We start from the raw sequence: 15,152 nt of genomic DNA on the forward strand, positions 1-15,152 counted from the left end.
TTCTTGGCAGATACAAACCCAAGGTAACAACTATCCAGGAGGCTAAAGAGTTAAACATATTAAGTCTTGAAAGTCTTATCAGCAATCTCTAAAGTCATGAGATGTAGCTCAATGGAGATGAACATGTCAGGAAGTCAAAGTCCATTTCCTTGAAATCTACTGTTAAATCTATAAAGACTCATAAAATCTATAACTCTAAAGAATCTTCTCAATCAGAAGGTTCTGACAAAGACTCAGATGATGAGGAAATGACCTTTATCATTAAAATATTTCAATACCTGGCCAAGAAGAACAAAAGATTCTCTGGTAGAAGTAATGGCTTTAGAGGATCAAGTTCAAGAGATAAAAAGGATGATCATAAGGGATGCTTCAACTGCAAGAAGTTTGGTCACTTCATTGTTGACTGTACAGAGCTACAAAAGTACAAGTCAAAGAAGAGAAGTTTCCAGAAGGACAACTTCAGAAACAGGTTAAAGAGGAGTCTCATGGCAACATGGGAAGGACTTGACAATAAAGAAGACTCTGAGAAAGATGAAGAATAAGTCAATCTAGCTTTGATGGCTCTTACATCTTCTGAAACAGAATCTGAAGAGGATGAGATATTTTCTAAATTATCTCGTTCTAATTTGATTACTTTTATTTAAGATCTTATGAGTAGATGTCAGGAAAAGGCCATACACATGAAAATATTAACAAAGCAATATGGTCTTTTCAAAGAGGAATTAAAATTTGTTCAAAACAAGAATGAAGCTCTTGAGAGAGATCATATTTCTCTTGATAAAGATGTATCTGATAAAACTCTTGATAAGCATGAAATGTCTCTTCAAGAATTTATCTTAAATGGCCTTAAAATAACCAAACTTGCATCCATGATCTATGGTGTAAGTAGAAGCAGAGGAGAAGGTCTTGGTTATTGTCAAAAACCTTTTAATCCAATGACTGAAACCTTGATTAAATCATCTGATCATCCTTCTTCTAAACCTATTCAAAAGGGTTATAATTTTATTTTATACCTGATTCTGATAATGCAAAGGTTATGAACTAATTAGAACCTAAAACTGATAAGTCAAGGGTTCCGAAGAAACTAAGACATGAGACTCTAAAGTCAAAGGTTCTGAAATCATTAGAACCTAAGACTCTAAAGTCAAAGGTTTTGAAGAAACCAGAACCTAAGGCATCAACTCATAAAGTTCTAAAAGGTTTAGAACCTAAGGTCAAGACAACAAACTTCTAAATCAAAAGTCTTGAATGATACTAAACCTTTCCATGTGATAGAAAAGGTACAAAATAAGAGAAAATTTATCAGAACTAATCCTAAAGGACATATAAGATTATGGGCACCTAAATCTAAAATCATTTTTGCTACAGATATGCTCCAAGGGAAAAGAAAAACAGCAGTCATAGTACCTGGACAGTGGGAGTTAGAGGAAATCAAAAAGGGAAGATCACTGGTACATGAACTATTGGTAACTCTTCAATTTCTATTAATACTGTTTGGTTAGTAAATGGACTAAAACATAAAATACTTAGCATAAGTCAATTTTGTGATAGTGGTTATGAAGTAGTGTTTAATAAGAATATTTGTACAATCATGAATGAATCTGATAAGTCTCTAGTGTTTAAGGGCAAAAGGAAATACAATGTTTATAAAATTAATTTTTTTGACTTGGCTGATCAGAAGGTACTTTGCCTTCTATTAGTGAATGATGAAAAGTGGGTCTGACACAAAAGGTTAGGTCATGCTAAATGGAGATTGATCTCTAAGATTAGCAAGTTAAAACTTGTTAACAGGCTGCCAGATCTCAACTATCATTTAGATGCTCTTTGTGGAGTATGCCAAATGGAGAAAATTAACAAAACCTATTTTAAAACTAAAAACATTGTATCTACCTCCAGACCCTTAGAAGTACTTCACATTAATTTATTTGGTCTTGTTAGTACTGCTTCAATCAATGGGAAAAAATATGGACTTGTCATAGTTGATGACTTTAGTAGATGGACTTTGGTCAAATTTCTTATAACCAAGGATTAATAATATGATGTGTTTAATATCTTATGCATATAAGTACAAAATGAAAAGGAGTCAAAGATTTTAACAGTAAGGAGTGATCATGGAGGAGAATTTGAAAATGAACATTTTGAAAACTTTTATGAAAAATATGGATTTCTTTATTGGTTCTCTTCTCCTAAAACTCCACAGCAAAATGGAGTTGTAAAGAGAAATAACATATCCTTGCAAGAAATAGCTAGAATCATGATTCATGAAAATAACTTACCTAAGTACTTGTAGGCAGAAGCTGTAAACACAACATGTTATGTTTAGAACAAAATCTATATCATACCCATTATGAACAAAACTGCATATGAACTATTCAAAAGAAGAAAACCTAACATTTCTTATTTTTATTAGTTTGTATGTACATATTACATCTTAATTGTTCAGGTATATGCATATAATATTATTGTTGGTTCTACTAATGCTACCCTTTGCAAGGAGTTTTCTAAGAAAATGCATGCTGAATTGAGATGAGAATATGATGGGGGAATTAAAGTTCTTACTTGGAACTTAACTCAACTAAAGAAAAGATGGAGTTTATGTTCATCAGTCAAAATATACAAAAGAGCTTCTGAAGAAGTTCAAGCTTGATGACTGCAAAGTCATGAACACTCCAATGCATCCACCATGCAATCTGAACAAAGAGGAAGAAAGCTCCAAAGTATGTCAGAATCTGTATATATGTATGATTGGTTCCTGATCGTGACTTTATGAGTCGATTTGAGGTACTAACTGCAAGCGCACAGTTCTATCGCGTAGTTTTAAAAGATATCGATCCCACAGGGACTTATGAATCGATATACCGTTTTCTAAGGTTACTTCGTAAAGCTAAGGCGGATGATACTTTGATTGTTTGGGGAAAAAGTAAAACTAAAATTAGATCTAAATTAAATATCAATTAAGCGGATATCGGTATGTAGTTCGTCGTAATTAGGGAATCAAATCTTCGTTGGTTTCTTGGTTTTTAAAATAAATCTTTTCAGTAGACACTATTGATTAAAATCCTTTTCTCAAACTCTCGCTCTGTTGAATAGACTATGACTTTATATTAACGTAGCTGTCACTTATTAGTTAAGTCCAAAATCACCTTTTGAAGACAACAAAATCTATAGAAACTCTTTTTTAAGAAAATACTAACCGTTTAAACGCCCTCGTCTCAAACTCTCGCTCTATTGACTTAGATTATATAATTAAACTTAAATGATTAACTCTCGTCCTCACATTTAACCTTTAAAAATACTTTTTGAAAAAGATTAGAATTTAATTAACTCTAAAAATTGCTTTCGCCCTGATTTAGAATTAATGTCCAATTTACACTGTCCAGTTAAAAACTCAAACTTTCGTTCTATTGATTTTAACTTCTTTATGTCTTTTACTCTCGTACAAAAACTTTGGGATTAATGCTGTAAATTGAGGCCATAAAAAGAGTGACTTTATTTTTAAATGAAATTAAACCAACTTAGTTTTGATTCCTTCATTCCGCTTACTTTAAATACCGATATCTAAAATACTTAGCCGGACATGCTAAACAGGAGTAAACAATTATCCTGTTTAAATGAAACCATATCAGGCAAACAATATAAATAAACAGTAATGCAGGGCATATATAAATTAAAACAATAAATTAAAGAACCTGAGTAATTAATAGCAATCTTGAACACTCCACCACAGACCGGTTGGATTTGTTCTTGAACTCTTCAATCGGACAGGAAAATAAAAGCGAAGGAATAAAATTCTAGGATCTAACGTAAGGTTAGATCTAGTAAAAGATACACAATAGTTTCCGGTGTAGAAACTATTGTGTGAAAAATTAATTAAGTGCTTGAAAATTTGCTGGAAAAGAAAAGAAAATAAAAGTTGCTATGGAGGTAGAATGCTGAAAAAATAGAAAATAGTAAAAATAAAGCTATGCCAAAAACTGGAAAAGAATTCTGAACTGTTTAGGGTTCCACACTTGGTCCTATTTATACTAATCCATTTTTTAACCGTTTCCAAAAGTGCCTTGCGTAATTGGTCTTCACGTTTCCGGAGTCAAGCGGAAGAATAGGCATCAACGTGCCTCTGTTGCGCTTCAGAAGCCAAAAATATAGGAGAGGGGTGTGACGTTCGTCACACCATGTGTTACGCTCGTAACACAAGGTAGCAGGGTGTGACGCTCGTCACACCTTGTGTGGCGGTCGTCACAGGTTCAGCGCTCCTGGCTTGTAATAGTGGGCTGGGCTTTTGCTTTCCTCATCTTTTTGCACCCCCTTTTCTTCTTTTTTCACTTTTGCTTCAAATAAATCACCTGAGATAAATAGAAGGAAAAATACCAAGTAATCTCGAATAAAATGAAATAAATCGAAACAAATAATAATATAATTTAATTAAATCGAGTCTAAAAATGTGATATAGTTTCATATTATCAAACTCCCCCATACTTAGAGCTTTGCTTGTCCTCAAGCAAGATACAGTATAGAAATTGTTTTAAAAATTTGGCCAGATGAAATTTCAAAACACATATCAATTCGTACTAGGTTGCAAGTAAATCTTGTTTAGAAGTAACTTGAGTTTAATCTTGACATCAACAACTACCGTTACAACCTCAGATAACTCTACCTTATGCAAACCAGTTCGAGTAATGCTATTATAGCTATCCTAGTTCCTTTACTCTTATTTCACCCGTTTTCATTCTAGCGAAATCACATTAAGCCCTTTATCGTTTCGCGCACATAGTGGAGTGACCGGTTAGTGATTCTGATCCCCTTTTTAGCTTGAAGTTCTGGTACATAAGTTGGATAACTTCGTTATTTAGTCCATTGCAAATTGCGGGGGATCGGACCGTAGTCCGCCCTACCAAGTTCAGCACCAGATACCTGCTGAACCAACTCACCATGGATCTTTCGTATCATGCTTTTGTATGATCTGCAACCTTTAGATTAAATGATCTGGTAAGGATCACCTAACTTAATTAGTGCATTTCCTGATATATATATATATATATATATATATATATATATTTTGTTTTGGGAATCATTCACTTATATTCATCGGCTCTCCACGTAGTTTGCTATTAAGATGGTGCTGACTTCTTGTATAAACTACTCGGGGTTACTATAAAACTAAAAGTTCAAGGGATTGGTATAATAGGTACTTTTTCCTGATCTAACATGTTGAGGTTTGTTTAGAGTGTTGGTATGGTAATAATTTAGTCTTAATTTTACTCAAGTTTGATAAAATAAACAACCTTTATACGTATTGAGTGTGTTGAATTTTTGTTATGGCTCGAGAAAATTAAGGGGAATAGATAATAAGAAAATTTTCACACTAGGGACTTAATCTTAAAATAAATATGTATTATAATTTTTTTTTTCATAATAATAAGAAAGGGAAATAACAATGAAAGGGAACGTAACATACTTGAAAAGGGAAGGTTGAAAGAACAAGGTTTTCCCCCCCACACTTAAATGAAACATTGTCCCCCAATGTTTCAAAGAAAACAAAAGGAATAGAAAAAAGAAAAAGAAACTAAAGTCAATGCTGCCTGCCGCCTCTTGTTCTTGGACCTAGTGATCGTTGACGTACTTCTAAGTCGTCAAACCTGCTGAGCAACTCAGTCAACCGCTGGTCGGTTATGGCATTTCTCGCTTCCTGTTGTTGTTGCATCTGGCGCATAATTTGCACCACTTCGAGATTCTGCACTTGCATACCATCAATAGCATCCATGATGTCGTCGTTGGTTGCTGGCCTTCTTCGTCGACGACGTCGTGAGGATGGACCAGCTGCGTTATCGGAAGGGTTGAGCGGGACTGATTGTTGTGCAGGAACCTGATCACCTTGTTCCATTTCTTCAAACTCGTCTGTAGGCGGGTTTGCGTGTGAGGGCTCGGTAGCTTCGGGAGCAGTAAGGTTGTAGATGAAGCGGTTGGGGTTGGTGACATCTGTGAGGGCAATGTTGGGTAAAACAACGCTTGGGACTTCGTGGTTACTCACCATAAGATAATACCTTCCGCCTACCCTGTTTTTGATTAGGCGGCTGGACCGACAATAGCTTATATCCATAAATAGGGGTGGGAGAGCTTGTAAATTTTGAAGTCGGTCCCCTAGATTCAAACCAAGTGCTATGGAGGTTATTAATCCTCCAATCACAAAAGGTTGGCGGCCTCTAGCACATAGGGTGCGGATATGATGAAATAAGAAAGAAGTTGCGTTTACCTTTGTATCCATTTCAAAGACGCAGTGGAGGAAGAATAATTCTTTGGCGTTGACTTTGCTGTTGTCCGGTCTTCCAAAAACTGTGTTTTGCAGGATGCGGATAAAGTACCGGATGGTTAGGTTATGTATATGGGAAGCAAGTAGTGCATCCCAATTATCGGTTTCCACTCCGGATATTTTCCGAAAGAGGTCGAAGGCGTTTATTTGCCACTGGGAGTTCGGAGGGATTCTTGGATAGACTCGGTCTCCTACAGGGAACTGTAGCATGACACTCAGCTGATCCTGGGATAAGGAGTATTCGGTGTTGAACATGCGGAAGGTTGCGGTACCGGTTAAGTACTCGTCTTCACCGATGGGAGTGTTGTACGAATAAGAACTTAAAAATTCTAAGGTGAGGGATGGGTAGGTAGGTTGATTATGAGTGCAAAGAAAAGCTAAATCAGCAAGGCGGAGCATCCATTGTATACCTTGCAGTAATCCTAATTCTTGTAAACAATTTAAATCAGGATACCTGGTAGATAGGACACCTCGTTGTTGGAAACGCTCGAACTGCTCCCTTTGATAATTATCATCTTCGGATCGGAAGATGATATTTCCGAATTGTTGGTTTCCCGCCATACTGATAAGTGGGTTGAAAGAAGTAAAAGGTAAGAAAATGAAATGTATTTTATAGAATGGTTTGTGGTGTATGAAGAAAGGTATGGTGGGTATTTATAGGGAAAAATTTGGAAGTTGGAAAGGGAGTGGGTGAAAAATAAATAAATGTGGGTAAATGTGAGTAAATGGGTGAATGAATGGGGAAGGTAAAAAGTGGGGTGGTGTAACGGTCGTGTCTCCAACGGTTACTAACGTTCACCTAGTCTGAAGGTGTCACGCCCGTGACAGAGGTGTTACGGGCGTCACAGGCACTTGGTGTGACGACCGTGATGGAGTGTGTGACGCTCTTCACACAATCAGCTTGCAACAGTCACTGCTTGCGTGGGTGCTTCATAATTTGTTTTTATTATTATATTTTATTTTTGTTATTTTGTTTTTCTTATGTTTATTTTATTTTGCTATTGTGATGCTTTTAAATTGTCTTGCTTGCTATTCTGTTACCATAATATATGTATTTCTTTAACCGGCATAGTAATTATTAGCATATAGTGGATAGCATTATTTGTAATTATAGAAATTGCATAGATCAAAATAAAATAAACCAATAATGCAATAGCTTCATTAAATAATCATAATGTAACATTGGAAGACAAAAGCGAACATGCGAAAGAAAAACAAATACTAATATTAAAAATAGTTTGAAACAAAATTAATAAATAATCTAAACTAAAACTAAGTAACTAAGAAAAATAACTTCTAGCCACTTGCATGATCTCAGGCGGGAGGAGCAAAGGAGTTAACACGGTTTAGCAACTCGTGGAATTGATTTGTCATACTGCTCATGTATCCCAGAAATTCTTGTCTCATGTTAGCTAACTCTTCTCTGAGGGCGTCTTGTTCTGACATCAAGGCTTGAATGATAGTGTTATAATTATCTCCGGGCATATGATGTCTAGGATCGGGTATTGCCGATTCTTCGGTCGGGATAGGTTGAGGAGGAGGGTCAATATCATAATAACCAGATGGTGTCTGAGGGTCAGACTCAGCATAAGGGATCTGGTCGTCACAAATCTCATAGTCCTGGATGGATTCAGTAGATCTAGCAGGAGAGGGTATTCCGTTCAGGTTGTAGAGCCAGTTATTGCGGTTGTGAACACTAGTCCTCGGACTAGGCAAGGTGAATAGGCAAAGAACTTGGCTGTTAATTATAAGCTCAAACTCTTCAGGCCCGAGGTTTGCTATAAACATAATGTTGAAGAGGAAGGGTATACTCATAGTCGCAATGCCACAGAAAAGGGCTTAGGTCAAGCATAGGCTGACGTGATCCGATAGCATTACCAATCATGGTTATCAATCCGCCTACTTGAATTGGTGCTCGTTCATCTTGGATAAGGCGGTCAAAGTTCGCCAACATAAAAGTGACACCATTCACTGGACGGTTCTGGGAAGCACAAAACATGATGAAGAGTTCATCATGTGATACTGTAGTAATATTTGACTTCTTCCCAAAAAGGGTGTGGGCTAGGATCTTATGGAAATAACGAAAGGTCGGGTTATGTATGTTTCCAGAGAGAAACTCATGTTCCTCGGGGTCGTCATTTTCAGTTAAATTTCCCCAAAAATGTTCAAGTTCTCTATATTCAAAAAGGTCTTCTTGGCTCACTGTGAATGTATCAAAAGAGGTAGGGAAACCTAAAAGGTTGGTAAAATCTTGAATATTAAATTGATACTCCATGTTGAACATTCTGAACTGAATGAAACCTCTGCTTATTCCTTTTCCATGGCTGGGTAGATAGATCAGGGAGCTAAGGGATTCTAGCGTTAGTCTCCGGTAAGTGATGAATTGTCTTTGGATAGGAGTGGTTTCCCACCCTATTTGACTCAGCAAATACAGGACACTCTCTCTTAGTCCAAGGGCAGTCATTGCCCAATCATCAGCATACAAACTAGGTAGCATCTCTCTCTCTGCTAGTTCCTCAAACTTTTATTTATGAGCCTTCCCTCTGAATTTGATACCCATATGATCAATTTGTCCCATCAGGTTAGTGTTAGCTAGAGAAAAGAAAAACAAGAGTTTTAATCAGGATTTGGCCAAATGCCGAAAGAAGGAAAGAAGAAAAATAATTTATAAGTTAAAATAAATTAAGAATGAATACTAAAAAAAATATAAAAGAATAATTAAAGAAGAAATAAAAATAAAAATATTTGTTTGTGGGTTGTCTCCCACGAAGCGCTTTGTTTAATATCGCAAGCTCGACATAAAAACTATCAAATATAATCTATAACTTCTGGAGGCATTTCGTCTAAGTGCAGGACTTGTGAATCTTCATTGTTTTCTGCATAATGATAATGTTTTAGACGCTGCCCGTTTACGATAAATGGTTCCATAGATTTGCATTTAATTTCCACAGCTCCACTTGGAAAGACATTGGTGATTTGGAAAGGGCCTGACCATCTAGAACGTAGTTTTCCTGGGAATAACTTAAGTCTAGAGTTGAACAAAAGGACTTTATCGCCTTGTTTGAAGATTTTTCTTGATATACGTTTATCATGCCATTTCTTCGTTCTTTCTTTGTAGATTCTGGCATTCTCGTAGGCGTCTTGTCGAAGTTCCTCTAATTCGTTTATGTCAAGAATTCGCTTTTCACCAGCGACCTTATAGTTTAAATTTAAATTTTTAATAGCCCAGTAGGCCTTATGTTCTAATTCTACCGGGAGGTGGCAAGATTTTCCATAAATAAGCTTAAATGGGGTTGTTCCTATGGGAGTTTTGTAAGCGGTTCGATATGCCCATAAAGCTTCTGGTAGTTTTGATGACCAGTCTTTCCTTGAGGTGGCGAATGTTTTTTCCAATATTTTTTTGATTTCTCTGTTAGACACTTCCACTTGTCCACTGGTTTGAGGATGGTAAGGTGTCGCTACTCTATGTCTTACACCATACTTAAACAGTAATTTTTCGAGTATCTTAGATATGAAATGTGATCCACCATCACTGACTACTATTCTTGGGACACCAAATCTCGGAAATATTATATTCTTAAAGAGTCTAGTTACTACTCATGTGTCATTTGTTGGAGAAGCTATAGCTTCAATCCATTTTGATACGTAGTCAACCGCTACGAGTATGTACTTGTTACCGAAAGAAGGTGGAAAAGGTCCCATGAAATCTATTCCCCACACGTCGAAAATCTCTACTTCCAAAATGCCCTTTTGTGGCATCTCGTCACGTCTAGATATGTTTCCTGTGCGTTGACATCTATCACATTTCTTGATTGCCGCATGCACATCCTTCCAAATGTTTGGCCAATAAAGACCGGCTTGTAGGATTTTGGAGCAGGTCTTGGGTGTACTTGCATGTCCACCATAAGGAGCGGAGTGACAGTGTTGGATTATATTTTCTATCTCTTCTTCAGGTATACACCGACGGAAAATACCATCGGGGCCTCTTTTGAAAAGTAAAGGGTCATCCCAGTAATAATGTTTGATGTCATGGAAGAATCGTTTCTTTTGTTGGTAAGATAAATTAGGTGGAACTATTCCGGCAGCTAAATAATTGACGAAGTCAGCGTACCATGGTGTAACACATATAGCTAAGGTGGTCTCTGCCTGTTTATCAGCTTTATTTTTTTCCAAAGTAGCTATAAGTTTATCGTACGAGAAATCATCGTTGATCGATGTTCTTTTCGGTTCCAGGTTTTCGAGTCTTGAGAGGTGATCTGCTACTACGTTTTCATTTCCTTTTTTATCTTTGATTTCCAGATCGAATTCTTGTAGCAACAAGATCCACCTTAGGAGTCTAGGTTTAGCATCCTTTTTTGTTAAGAGGTACTTAATGGCGGCGTGGTCAGTGTAAACGATTATTTTAGCTCCGACCAAGTAAGAACGAAATTTATCTAGTGCAAACACTACTGCTAGAAGTTCTTTCTCGGTCGTGGTGTAATTCATTTGTGCTTCATCTAAAGTTCTACTTGCGTAATATATGACGTGAAGCTTTTTATCCTTTCGTTGTCCTAAAACAGCGCCTACGGCGTAATCACTTGCGTCACACATTATTTCGAATGGTTCATTCCAGTCCGGAGTCTGCATTATGGGCGCGGAGATCAATGCTTGTTTAAGCGTTTGAAATGCTTCTAAACATTTATTGTCGAATATGAATTCAACATCTTTCATTAATAATCCGGTCAAAGGTTTAGTTATTTTAGAGAAGTCTTTAATGAATCGTCGGTAAAAACCGGCGTGTCCTAAGAAGGTTCGTACTTCTCTCACAGTTTTCGGAGGTTGAAGGTTTTCGATTACTTCTATTTTGGCTTTGTCTACTTCAATTCCTCTATTGGATATGATGTGTCCCAAAACAATTCCTTCTTGTACCATAAAGTGACATTTTTCCCAATTAAGTACTAGGTTTACTTTTACACATCGCTTTAGAACTCTTTCTAGGTTTTCAAGGCATTCTTCAAAGCTTTGTCCGCATACGGAAAAATCGTCCATAAATACTTCCATGATATTTTCGAGAAAATCGGCGAATATTGACATCATGCACCTTTGAAAGGTTGCGGGAGCATTGCACAAGCCGAACGACATTCGTCGATAAGCGAAGGTACCAAAAGGACATGTGAATCTTGTCTTTTCTTGGTCATCAGGATGAATTGGTATTTGAAAGAAGCCTGAGTAACCGTCTAAATAGCAGAAAGGAGAATGCTTTGCTAATCGTTCTAACATCTGATCTATGAATGGTAAAGGGAAATGATCTTTTCGGGTTGCTTTGTTTAGTTTCCTATAGTCAATGCATATTCTCCATCCCGATTCGATTCGTTTGGTTATAGTTTCTCCTTTTTCATTTTCAATAACTGTTATACCTCCTTTCTTTGGTACTACGTGTACAGGACTAACCCATTTACTATCAGATATAGGATATATGATACCTGCTTCTAATAACTTTGTTACTTCCTTCTTCACTACCTCACTCAGGATCGGGTTTAGTCTCCTCTGATGTTCCCTAGAGGTTTTACAGTCTTCTTCTAGCATGATGCGATGCATATAAATAGAAGGGCTTATCCCTTTAAGATCGGTGATGTTGTATCCTAGTGTGGTCAGATATTTTCTTAAGATATGTAGGAGTTTTTCGGTTTCGAGTTTTCCTAGGTCTGCATTAACTATTACTGGTCGTTCAAGTTCTAAGTCTAGGAATTCATATCTCAGATTTTTGGGAAGTGTTTTCAGGTCGAGGGTTGGTTTCTTAAGGCATTGCATAGGGTCCGGTGTTATTGCTAAACATTGGTTGAGTTTGTCTTCTACACGATAGTCAGACAATTTGTCATTTTCTAACTCTGTTTCTTTTATGCATTCATCGATGATATCCATGAAGTAACATGTGTCTTCTATTGCAGGTGCTTTCAAAAATTGGGAGAGAATGAACTCAATTTTCTCTTCTCCTACTTCGAAAGTGAGTCGTCCTCGTTTTACGTCTATGATCGCACCGGCGGTTGCTAAGAATGGTCTTCCCAATATAATGGGTGTAACTTCATCTTCTCTAATGTCCATAATTATAAAATCGGTTGGAATGTAGAATTGTCCTATGTGCACGGGAATGTTTTCAAGAATTCCTACAGGATATCTAACAGAACGATCTGCTAGTTGCACAGACATTTTAGTTGGTCTTAATTCTCCCATTTCCAGTTTCTTGCATATGGATAAAGGCATAACACTGATACCGGCTCCTAAATCGCATAGGGCTTTATCTATGACAAATTTTCCTATGTGACAGGGTATAGAGAAACTACCAGGATCCTTAAGTTTTGGAGGCATATTCTGGATTATGGCGCTACATTCAGCAGTGAGTGTAACGGTTTCGCTATCTTCAAGTTTCCTTTTATTAGAAAGAATTTCTTTTAAGAACTTAGCATATGAGGGCATCTGCGTAATAGCTTCTGTAAACGGAATTGTGACGTTTAATTGTTTCAGTAGGTCAACCAATTTTTTAAATTGGCCCGCATCTTTGGTTTTAATAAGCCTTTGAGGGTAAGGGATAGGTGTTTTATAAGGTGGCGGGGGTACATAAGGTTCTTTATTTTCTACGGTTTCCTTATTACTCTCTTCCTTTTCCTTAGGTTTACTTTCTTCCTCAGTTGACTTTTTAGAGTTTTGGTTTTCCATCCTTGGATCAGACGGTCCTTCTACTTCCGTTCCACTTCTTAATATGATTGCATGAGCGTGGCTTTTCGGGTTAGGTTGGGGCTGTCCAGGAAATGTAACAGTTGGGGCAGCAGTAGGCGCTTGTTGTTGAGCTACTTGTGATATTTGTGTTTCCAGCATTTTGTTATGGGTAGCCAGGGCATCTACTTTACTTGCTAGTTGTTTAATTTGTTCGCTAGTGTGTACATTCTGGTTTAAGAAATCTTTATTGGTTTGCTGTTGAGAAGCTATGAAGTTCTCCATCATGATTTCCAAGTTGGATTTCCTAGGAACGTTATTGTTAGGTGTAGATGGGATCGACTTTTGATATCCCGGAGGTATAGCTGGTGGTTGATTGGGAGCTTGTCCTGGTGCGTATAAAGCATTATTACTCTTATATGAAAAATTAGGATGGTTCTTCCAGTTAGAGTTATAGGTATGCGAGTAGGGATTTCCTTGAGCATAATTCACTTGTTCTGCTTGGATTCCTGTTAGGAGTTGACAACCTGCAGGAGTGTGACCTTGGATTCCACAGACTTCGCAATTTTGAGTTGCAGCAACCACGGTGGCTGGAGGTGATACATTTAAACTTTCAATTTTCTGGGCCAGGGCATCCACTTTTGCATTAACATGATCAAGGCTACTTATCTCGTACATGCCACTTTTCGTTTGAGGTTTTTCTACCATTGTTCGGTCGCTTCCCCACTGATAATGGTTTTGGGCCATGCTTTCGATAAGTTGATAAGCATCGGCATAAGGTTTATCCATAAGCGCACCACCTGCGGCGGCGTCTATTGTTAACCTTGTGTTGTACAAGAGACCATTATAGAAGGTATGAATTACTAACCAGTCCTCTAAACCATGGTGTGGACAAAGTCTCATCATGTCTTTGTATCTTTCCCATGCTTCGAAAAGAGACTCGTTATCTTTCTGTTTAAATCCATTTATCTGGGCTCTCAACATAGCTGTTTTACTTGGAGGAAAATATCGGGCAAGGAAGACTTTCTTCAACTCGTTCCATGTGGTGACTGAGTTGGAAGGAAGAGACTGAAGCCATCTTCTAGCTTTATCACTTAACAAGAAAGGAAAGAGACGAAGTCGAATTGCCTCTGAAGTGACACCATTAGCTTTAACAGTATCAGCGTATTGGACAAATACGGATAAATGAAGGTTTGGATCCTCGGTAGGATTTCCAGAGAATTGATTCTGTTGCACTGCTTGTAACAGCGAAGGTTTAAGTTCGAAGTTGTTTGCTTCGATTACGGGTGGAGCAATACTCGAATGCGGCTCATCTTGCGATGGAGCGGCGTAATCACGAAGAGCACGAGCTGGTTCTGCCATCTCGGGTATCAGTGAAGGAAGAAGATTTTTGAGATCAGGAATTTCGATAGGAGGGAGATTGTTTGCAGCACGATACTCCCGAATTCGTCGTAAGACTCGGAGATATAGTTCAATGTCGTTGATTCGTAAGTAAAACGGCTCGCCTTGTGAGCGAGTGTGTGGCATACAAATCAACGAAAGAAAAAAATAAAAATAAAAATTGCCTTAGTCTCTACAGTGTAACAGAAGAGTTACGATATCGACTAAATAAAAGTCCCCGGCAACGGCGCCAAAAACTTGATCGCGACTTTATGAGTCGATTTGGGGTACTAACTGCAAGTGCACAGTTCTATCGCGTAATTTTAAAAGATAAGGTTACTTCGTAAAGCTAAGGCGGATGATACTTTGATTGTTTGGGGGGAAAGTAAAACTAAAATTAGATCTAAATTAAATATCAATTAAGCGGATATCGGTATGTAGTTCGTCGTAATTAGGGAATCAAATCTTCGTTGGTTTCTTGGTTTTTAAAATAAATCTTTTCAGTAGACACTATTGATTAAAAGCCTTTTCTCAAACTCTCGCTCTGTTGAATAGACTATGACTTTATATTAACGTAGCTGTCACTTATTAGTTAAGTCCAAAATCACCTTTTGAAGACAACAAAATCTATAGAAACTCTTTTTTAAGAAAATACTAACCGTTTAAACGCCCTCGTCTCAAACTCTCGCTCTATTGACTTAGATTATATAATTAAACTTAAATGCTTAACTCTCGTCCTCACATTTAACCTTTAAAAATACTTTTTGGAAAAGAT

General features: G+C 37.3%; 1 non-coding gene across 1 annotated transcript; it reads left to right on the plus strand.

Moving 5' to 3' along the window:
* The first annotated feature begins 13,874 nt into the window (after nt 1–13,874).
* On the plus strand, nt 13,875–13,981 carry LOC127077862 (small nucleolar RNA R71). Its single transcript, XR_007787629.1, has one exon. It is a non-coding gene; the product is annotated as a small nucleolar RNA R71 (small nucleolar RNA).
* The last annotated feature ends 1,171 nt before the right edge of the window (nt 13,982–15,152 follow it).

Source organism: Lathyrus oleraceus, chromosome 4, assembly GCF_024323335.1.
Source record: "Lathyrus oleraceus cultivar Zhongwan6 chromosome 4, CAAS_Psat_ZW6_1.0, whole genome shotgun sequence".
Classification (NCBI taxonomy): domain Eukaryota; kingdom Viridiplantae; phylum Streptophyta; class Magnoliopsida; order Fabales; family Fabaceae; genus Lathyrus; species Lathyrus oleraceus.